Raw genomic sequence first — 9,482 nt, 5'->3', positions numbered from 1 at the left:
GCCCTAGCTAACCACAGAGACAGAGCACGAGCAGGTGTGTGCCATGACGGGGAAAACAAAATTCCCCAATGCAACCTTCCTGGCCTTCCTCACCAACAGAGTTGTCAATTTTCTTAAAATTCCTTCCTAGTAAGGCTCCTATGATAGCCCTGTGTCCTTTGAGAAAATCTGCCAGGATAATCCCACAGGAACCTCAAAGAACAGTTGTCACAATTTTCTGAGCTGACTTCACTGGCTTGAATGTAAATGGCTAAGCACATCGCCTCAAAACACATTGCTTTGAGTCATATTTTTTCCTCTTTTTTAAAAGGCACAGTAATAAGACTAACAACTGAGGGTAATAATCTGTACATACTGATCTCAGAAGCATGTTTAAATATGTTCGGAATAAACCCATGTATGTATGAACTGGAATCTTAACGTAAAGTTTCATGTGGTTGTTAGGTGCCATGTGGTCAGATCTGACCCATAGCTACCCCATGCACAACTGAAGAAAGCATTGCCTGGCCCTGCACCCTCTTCACAATCGTTCTCATGCTTGAGCCCATTGTTGCAGACACCGAGTCAATCCATCTCACTGAGGGCCTTCCCTGTCTCTCCACTTTATCAAACATGATGTCATTCTACAGGGGCTGGTCTCTCCTGACAACATGTCGAAAGTACATGAGACAGAATCTCACCATCCTTGCCTCTAAGGAGCACTCTGGCTGTACTTTTTCCAAGACAGATTTCTTTGTCTTTTAAGTATTCCACGGTACATTCAGTATTCTTCTCCAGGACCACAATTCAAATACATCAATCCTTCTTTGGTCTCCCTTTTCCACGTCCAAATTTCACATTCATATGAGTCAATTGAAAATATCATGGCTTGGGTCAAGCACACTTTAGTTCTCAAAGTAACGTCCTTCCTTTTCAACACTGTAAAAAGGTCTTATGCAATATGCATACCCGGTGCAACATTTCATAGTAACTCACACATATAAATACTAATAAAATCAATTGCAGATAATTTGAAGATAAGAGTTCTTGTGGTATTCAGTTACACATTCGGCTGCTAACCACAAGGTCAACAGTTTGAAATCACCAGTCACTCCTAGGGAGAAAGACAGGATTTGAACTCCCATAAAAAGTTACAGTCAGCAGATGGAAGAACACTATGTTATATTAAACTGGCATTACATGATGCTCACCTTCACGACATGATAGCTGAAGACAAATGTGTGCATAGGAAAGTGTGGTGAAGAAAGTTGATGGTGCCTGGCTATCAAAAGATATAGCACCTGGGGTATTAAAGGCTTGAAAGTAAACAAGTGACCATCTGGCTCCAAAGCAACAAATCCCACGTAGAAGAAGCACATCAGCCTGTGTGATCATGAGGTGTCAAAGGGATCAGGTATTAGGGACCAGACCAAAAAAAAGCATATCATCATGAATGAGGGGCAGTGTGGGGTGGGAACCCAAGGCCCATCTGTAGGCAACTGGACATCCCTTTGCAGAGGGGTGGCGGGGAGGAGACGAGTCAGTCGGGGTGCAGTGTAGCATCAATGAAACACACAACTCTCCTCTAGTTATTAAATGCTTCCTCCCCACCCCCACTATCATGATAACAATTCTACCTTACAAATCTGGCTAGACCAGAGGATACAGATAGGAACCCGGTACAGATAGGAACTGGAAACAAAGGGAATCCAGGTGAGTGGTAATACCAGGAGGGTGGAGGGAAGGTGGGGTAGAAAGGGGGAACTGATTACAAGGATCTACATATAACCTCCCTGGGGGATGAACAACAGAAAAGGAGGTGAAGGGAGACATCGGGCAGTGTAAGATATGATAAAATAATAATAATGTATAAATCATCAAGGGCTCATGAGGGAGGGGGTAATGGGGACAGTGGGGAAAAAATGAGGAGCTGATTCTAAGGGCTCAAGTAGAAAGAAAATGTTTTGAGAATGATGGTGGCAACAAATGTACAAATGTGCTTGACACAATGGATGTATATATGGATTATGATAAGAGTTGTATGAGCCCCCAATAAAATGATTTAAATTTTAAAAAAAGAAAATGATGATGGTAGCATATGTAGCATATGTAGCATATGTAGATGGTAGCATCAATATACTTGATTCAATTGATGTATGGAATGCTATAAGAGATGTAAGAGTCCCCAAAAATTTATTTTTAAAAATTAAAAAAAAAAGTTAAGGTCTCAGAAACTCAAAGGGGATTTATGCTCTGTCCTACAGGGTCATTATGAGTTGTCACTGACTTGATGGCAGCGAGAAAGTGATTAAGAAGAAAATACTAATGATACTAATAAAAACAGAAGAGTGTTGCAGCAGGCTGTCCATCCCAGATACACACTCCACTTATTTCCCAAACCCTGCTTTCATTTTAGGTAGGGCTGTCTAACTGAATTTCAATAACCTTTAGATTCTGTTGCAACAGTTTTTGTCAAAACCAATGTGATCTAATCAACGAACTCAATACCCCTTTACCAGCGTATAAACTCTTTATGTTACATCATGTCTCAAGCAGTATTGCCCTTCAGAATGACCATGGGATCTGTTTTTAAAACATGTGTTGCCTCCATTTCTGCCACCTCTATGGTCAGCAGCAGGGCCAGGCACCTGCACTTTCCTATATATTTCTTGAGATTCCAACACATATTTCTGAGTGTTCTAGTTTAAAACTTAGGCACCCAAAATCTATTTATCCATCACATATTCTCTAATAGACTTCACATGTACTGATTCATATGAAATGACATTTATTGAGCAAAAAGCAATATATAGGCACGTTACTACAGATGGTAACATAGAGATCAACAAAGCAGTCATGGTCCTTGCTGCCATGGAATCTAATAGAGGATTCAAATGTTAAGTGAATACACAATTTGCTTATATAAACACTAGCTCACTGCTTAAAAACCAGTGTACACGTTTGGTATGACAACAAATCACGGGCTTGTTTCAAATGGGCATTTCTGGGACTGATTAACCTTTCCCAGGCTGAATCTCAATGAACAAGCCAGGAACATTTTCAGATCATGTTATACAGAACGACAGTCTTTATTAAATGTTCAACTCTCTCACTGAGGCATAAAACAATGTCCCAGACTTCCTTTACTTAGCTTTATAATCATTTCCACCACTAGCCCACAAATTCCACCAATCTTCAGCATTTTCAGAAATACGTTCTGGGTAAATATTTTTTAGCATTGAATTCAAAGCATTTCTCAATTTAGACCATTTGAATTACTTTCAATCTTATATCTTACCAAACACGCTGGCATTGAGTATACTCTAACTCATAACAACCCTGTTGGACATAGTAGAACTGCCTCATAGAGTTTTCAAGGCTGTAACTCTTTATGCAGTAGAATGCCATGTCCTTTTTCCACGAAGCAGCTGGTGGTTCTAACCACTAGCCTATTTGATTCACAGCTACGCTCTTTAGCCACTGAACCATCAAGAGTACTTACATCTATTTCTGTTATATTCTATCAATGTAACATTTATTGTACTTTTATGTGATCTCTTTAAAATTTCAGAAATGGTTAAACTTCAAATTTAAAGTGTTGTTAGAAACATAACATCTCGAAAACTTAATATTTTGTGTCAATAACTCCAGCTATTTAAAAAAAATGTGGCTGGGGTCTATAGTAAATGTTTAAAAAACATTTGGTGAATCAATGCAAGAATAAAGAAAATATCCCTTTCCAGAAATCCACTCCCTTATTTGTGATATTTCTTGTGGATGCTGTTGTTCATTTCTTTTTCTTCTCTATCTTTCAATGAACAGTTTTGTGACAACTTTTAATTCCTTTGTTGACTTGTACAGGTTTGGGGCGTAGGAAATATGTTTGCTCATCTATATTTTCTTCCACCTGCCTATTCCCCAAGGAAGCTGTATACCTTTGAACAGACAATTTATGTGAAAAGAAAGATAAGAAAAAAGGAGGACGAATTACAAATGATAGCATGGAGCAAGAATTAGAAAAATTACAACCTCTCAAAAAGCTATTTTGCAGCAATTCTTCTGAGTGCCCCTTTGACATCTTTGTTCCTCAGGCTGTGAATGAAGGGGTTGATCATCGATGTGATGACTGAGTAGAACACAGAGATCACTTTTTCCCCTTCACTCATTTTGTTGGGGGTTCAGTCTTATGTAGGCAAAGATTGCTGAGCCGTAGAAGAGAACAACAATGAAATGGGAGCCACAGGTTGAGAAAGTCTTAAGCCTTCCCTCTCCAGAATCCATCTGGATCACAGTGGAAGTGATATTCCAGTAGGAGACAAGGATGAGGGACACAGGAACAGGAGGATCATCACACCCATGGCAAAGATGGCCATTTCTGTGCTGTAGGTGTCTGATGAAGCCAGCTTCAGGTCAGGAGGTTCACGAAATAATTGGTTAATGATATTGTTTCCCTTGTAGGGTAGATATAATGTAAATGTGGTGTCTACCAGGGACACCAATGCCCCACTGGCCCAGGCCCTGATGGCCAGCTGGACACAGACCCAATGAGTCATGATGGTGGAGTAGTGCAGGGGCTTACAGACAGCCACACAGTGGTCATAGGACATCACTGCCAGCAGTGCACACTCTGCACCCCCCACCAGAAGCAAAACAAATATCCGCATTGAACATCCGACAAAGGAAATGGTTTTCCTCTTTGACAAGAAGTAAACTAGCACCTGGAGGACGATGGTAGTTGAAAAGCAGAGACCAGCAAAGGACAAGTTTCTAAGGAAAAAGTACATGGGTGTGTGGAGTCTGGAGTCTATGTGAAAAAGCACAATGATGAGCAGGTTTCCCAGCACAGTCAGCAGGTAGATGGTCAGAAAGAGGAAGAAGGGCAGGACTTGTGTCTGTGGAACCCATCAATCTGCTGCCTACAGGAGACACGTCTCAAGGCTACAGACAAAAGTAGGCTGAGAATCAAAGGCTGGAAAAAGACACACCAAGCAAACAGCAATTAAAAAAGAACAGGTGTAGCATTCCTAATCTCTGATACAATTGACCTCAAAGTGCAAACCATAAAAAGAAATAAGGAGGGACACTATATAAGGCCCAAGGGAATAGTAGACAAAGAACCACCAAGCATTGTAAACATATAGTCCCCAAATGAGAGACCTGCTGAATATGTCAACCAAACACTCCAAAAGATGAAAAAAGAAACCACAGCCTCAACCATTATAGTGGGTGACTTCAATACACCGCTCTCTGATAAAGATGGATTACAGGGAAAGAAACTCAACAACGGGTCTAGAGATCTAAACACTACAATTAGACCATTTGAACTGATAGATATTTACAGAGCTTTTTCATCCAAATAAAAAAATTCACATTCTTTTCAAGCCTGCATGGCACATATTTGAAGATAGACCACATGCTGAAGAATAAGGCAAATCTACATTAATTTAAGCACATTGATATCATACAAACCTCTCTCTCTGACCACTGTGCCACAAGGCTGGAAATCAACAAAAGGAAGACAAAGAAAACAAGAGCAAACAATTGGATGATGAATAACTCTCTGTTGCAAAAGTAGTGTATACTGCACAGGTCAGAGATGAAATTAGGAAATTTCTAGAAACCAATGAGAATGAGAACACAATGTATCAAAACTTATGGGACACAACAAAGGCAGTTATCAGGAAGTTTCATAACAATATATACACACTTCAAAAAGGAAGAGAGACTCATAATTAATATGCTGGCATAAAATTTACAGCAAATAGAGCAGAGTCAGCAGGACAATCCCACAAATAGCAAAGAAAAGAAATAATAAAAATCAGGGCTGAGATTCAGGAAGGAGAAATAAGAAAATTTTGGAAAAAATTAATGCTGCTAAAAGTCGGTTCTTTAAAAGGATAAACAGAATCGACATACCATTGGCAAACATAACCAAAGAAAGGAGAGCACAAATTTCAATAGCAAGAATGAGGGATGAATGAGGGGACATTAAAACAGACCCTAAAGAAATCGAATGGATAATTACACAGTAATACCAAGGATTGTACTCCAATGAATTCAACAACTTGGAAAATGTGTTAGACAGGGTTCTCCAGAGAGATAAAACCAGATTGCTAATAATTATATATATATAAAGATCTATAGATATATAACACAAGAAATGAACAGTTAAATTATATACAGATAGATAGATGATAGATAGATAGATAGATAGATAGATAGATAGATAGATAGATAGATAGATAATACAAGAAATGAACAGTTAAATTATAAAGCAGTACAAATGGTTCAGTGCAACTCACTCCCATGAGAGAGTTGTGAGACACTGGGAGTCCTGAAAGTCTTGAGGGCCACCTGGTATTCCTCTATAGAAAGAATTCAGGCTATCCAGACACAGGCAGCAAACAGCAAGCAGGTCACCAACAGTCAACCAGGTCACCAAGAGTCATGAGATGTAAAATCCAATTGTGTAGCAAAGCAAGTCTTAAAGGGACCTCAAAATACAGTGACACAGTCCACAAGTTAGGTGTCCCACAGGTAGTGTAGCTTGCAAATTGAGGCACAGAACAAGCAAGGCAGCCACACACTGGTCCGTTGATCAAAGAGATAGAGACAAGAAAGGTGAAGCTCGCTGAGCCACTCACCTGTCTGCCCTTCAATTAATCCCACATGTGTCTATTGGCCAGGCTGGCACAAAAAACTAACTATCTCAATCCATCCCTTGCCAACCTGACACCTGTACACAATTCTCTAGGCATATATACTTATGTAATTTCCAGACATTGATGAAATCACACTTATACTTAACATCAAACATCTATCATACATATAAATGAAAACCCTCTGAATCCAATTGTATGTGATATCATACCTGAACAAAGTAAAGTTATGCAATAAGCACATAAAAAGAAAATACATTGACAATTGCAAACCTCGCTTTTGCAATTGATCACGTGGTCGTAATTGGTAGGTAGAACTACCTTCTTCTACTACCCATTCTGTATTACCTTTGCCCTCAGCAAGCGCCTCAACTGGCTGTGGTTTTTTGCCTGGTAGCGTGACACAGACCTTCATTCCTGAGGGGTCTGGGTCATTATAAGTCCTGTCAGGATTGGGTTGCTGTAATTTACCATTTACTTTAATCATAGGGCATGGTAGCACTAACAATCTGCCTATGGGATCTCCTGGATTCCAGACATATTCTTTATCTCCATTATGTAACACCACTCCAATTTCTCCTTGGTAATCAGGATCAATCACGTCACTTAGTACAGTGACACCCTTCCTGACCTGTTGATCCAAAGGCATGAGAAGCCCAGAGTGGCCAGGGGGCATTCTCAGCTGCCAGTTCAGTGGTATCCATGCTGTGTTTCCAGGTGGGAGAGTTCCTTCCTTCGGGACCAGGACCTCCAGGCCTGAGGAACACAGGGTTGCTGGGACAGGAAGCAAAAATGCTGCAAATGGATCACTAGGAGTAATAGTGAGTGGTGCCACTGCAGCTTCCACCCCTTGGTTCCTGGACCCATAAATTCTGGCTATTGGAGACACAGCACCATATATTGACTGCTGGTTTAGAGCATATACAGCTTCCTGGAGAACATTGCCCCAGCCCCGCAAGTTGTTGCCACCTAGTTGGCACCGTAATTGTGTCTTTAGGAGCCCATTCCATCGTTCTATCAAGCCAGCAGCTTCATGATGATGAGGAACATGATACGACCAGTGGATTCCATGGGCATGGGCCCATTGCCGCACTGCATTTGCTGTGAAGTGAGTTCCTTGATCTGAAGCAATGCTATGTGGGATACCATGCCGGTGGATGAGGCATTCTGCAAGTCCATGAAGGGTAGTTTTGGCAGAAACATTGCGTGCAGGGAAGGAAAACCCATATCCAGAGTAGGTGTCTATTCCAGTAAGAACAAAACGCTGTCCCCTCCATGATAGAAGTGGTCCTATGTAATCAACCTGCCACCAAGTTGCTGGTTGATCTCCCCGAGGAATGGTCCCATATCTTGCACTTAATGTTGGTTTCTGCTGCTGGCAAATGGGGCACTCAGCCGTGGTAGTGGCCAAGTCAGCCTTGGTGAGTGGAAGTCCATGTTGCTGTGCCCATGCATAACCTCCATCCCTGCCACCATGTCTACTTTGTTCAGGTGCCCATTGGGCGATAACAGGAGTGGCAGAGGAAAGAGGAGGACCAGTCTCCACAGCGTGTGTCATCTTATCCACTTGATTATTAAAGTCCACCTCTTCACAGGTAACCCTTTGGTGAGTGTTCACGTGAGATACAATTACCTTTACTTTCTTGGCCCATTCAGAGAGGTCTATCCATATACTTCTTCCCCACACCTCCTGTCCCCAATATTCCAATCATATTCCTTCCAATTATCTGACCATCCAGCCAAGCCATTAGCCACAGCCCATGAATCAGTATACAGTCTCACATCTGGCCATTTTTCCTTATATGCAAACTGAATGGCCAGGTGCACTGCTTGAAGTTCTGCCCATTGGGAAGATTTCCCTTCACCACTGTCCTTTAGGGAGATCCCAGAAAGGGGCTGTAGTGCTGCTGCTGTCCACTTACAAGTGGCACTTGCATATTGTGCAGAGCCATCCATAAATCAAGCATGACTTTTTTGGTTTTCAGTTAAAGTATGGTAAGGAACTCCCCATGAGGGCATAAGTGCTGACTGGGAGAAAGAAAATAATGTGACAGGAGTAGAGACTGTAGGCATTTGGGCCACTTCTTCATGCAGCTTACTTGTCCCTTTGGGTCCTGCTTTAGCCTGATCTCATATATACCACTTCCATTTAACAATGGAGTGCTGCTGCACACGTCCAACTTTATGATTCCGTGGGACAGACAATAACCAGCTCATGATGGGTAGTTCAGGCCTCATAGTGACTTGGTGGCCCATGGTGCGGCATTCAGTCTCCACCAAGGCCCAGTAACAGGCCAACAGCTGTTTTACACAGGGGAAGTAGTTATCTGCAGAAGATGGCGGGACTTTACTCAAAAATCCCAACGGTTTACACTGTGATTCACCAATAGGGGTCTGCCAAAGACTCCACACTGCATCTTTATCTACAACTGACACTATTGGGTGAGCTAGATCATATGGTCCCAGTGGCAAAGCAGCTTGCACCGTAGCCTGACATGTTGAAGACCCTGTTCTTTTTCTGGGCCCCACTCAAAATTGGAGGCTTTTCATGTCACTTGATAAATAGGTCGAAGTAGAACACCCAAGTGAGGGTTATGTTGCCTCCAAAATCCAAAGAGGCCCACTAGACTATGTGCCTCTATTTTTGTCGTTGGGGGAGCCAAATGCAATAGCTTATCCTTCACTTTAGTAGGAATATCTCGACATGCCCCACACCACTGGACCCCTAGAAATTTTACTGATGTGGAGGGTGCCTGAATCTTTTTTGGGTTAATTTCCCAACCTCTTGTATGCAGATATTGTACCAATGAATCTAGAGTCTTTGATACATCCTCCTTAGTGGGT

The 9,482-nt window shown here is 41.6% G+C and overlaps 1 pseudogene; it reads right to left on the bottom strand.

Moving 5' to 3' along the window:
• Positions 1–4,019: 4,019 nt before the first annotated feature.
• LOC101653209 overlaps positions 4,020–9,482 on the bottom strand; it is a 6,565-nt pseudogene continuing 1,102 nt past the window's right edge.

The sequence above is a fragment of the Echinops telfairi genome, unplaced genomic scaffold (genome assembly GCF_000313985.2).
Source record: "Echinops telfairi isolate 266 unplaced genomic scaffold, ASM31398v2 ScPeMD7_60;HRSCAF=208, whole genome shotgun sequence".
Lineage (NCBI taxonomy): Eukaryota > Metazoa > Chordata > Mammalia > Afrosoricida > Tenrecidae > Echinops > Echinops telfairi.
The sequence above is the reverse complement of the archived record's forward strand: the minus strand, read 5'-3'. Positions and strand labels throughout refer to the sequence as shown.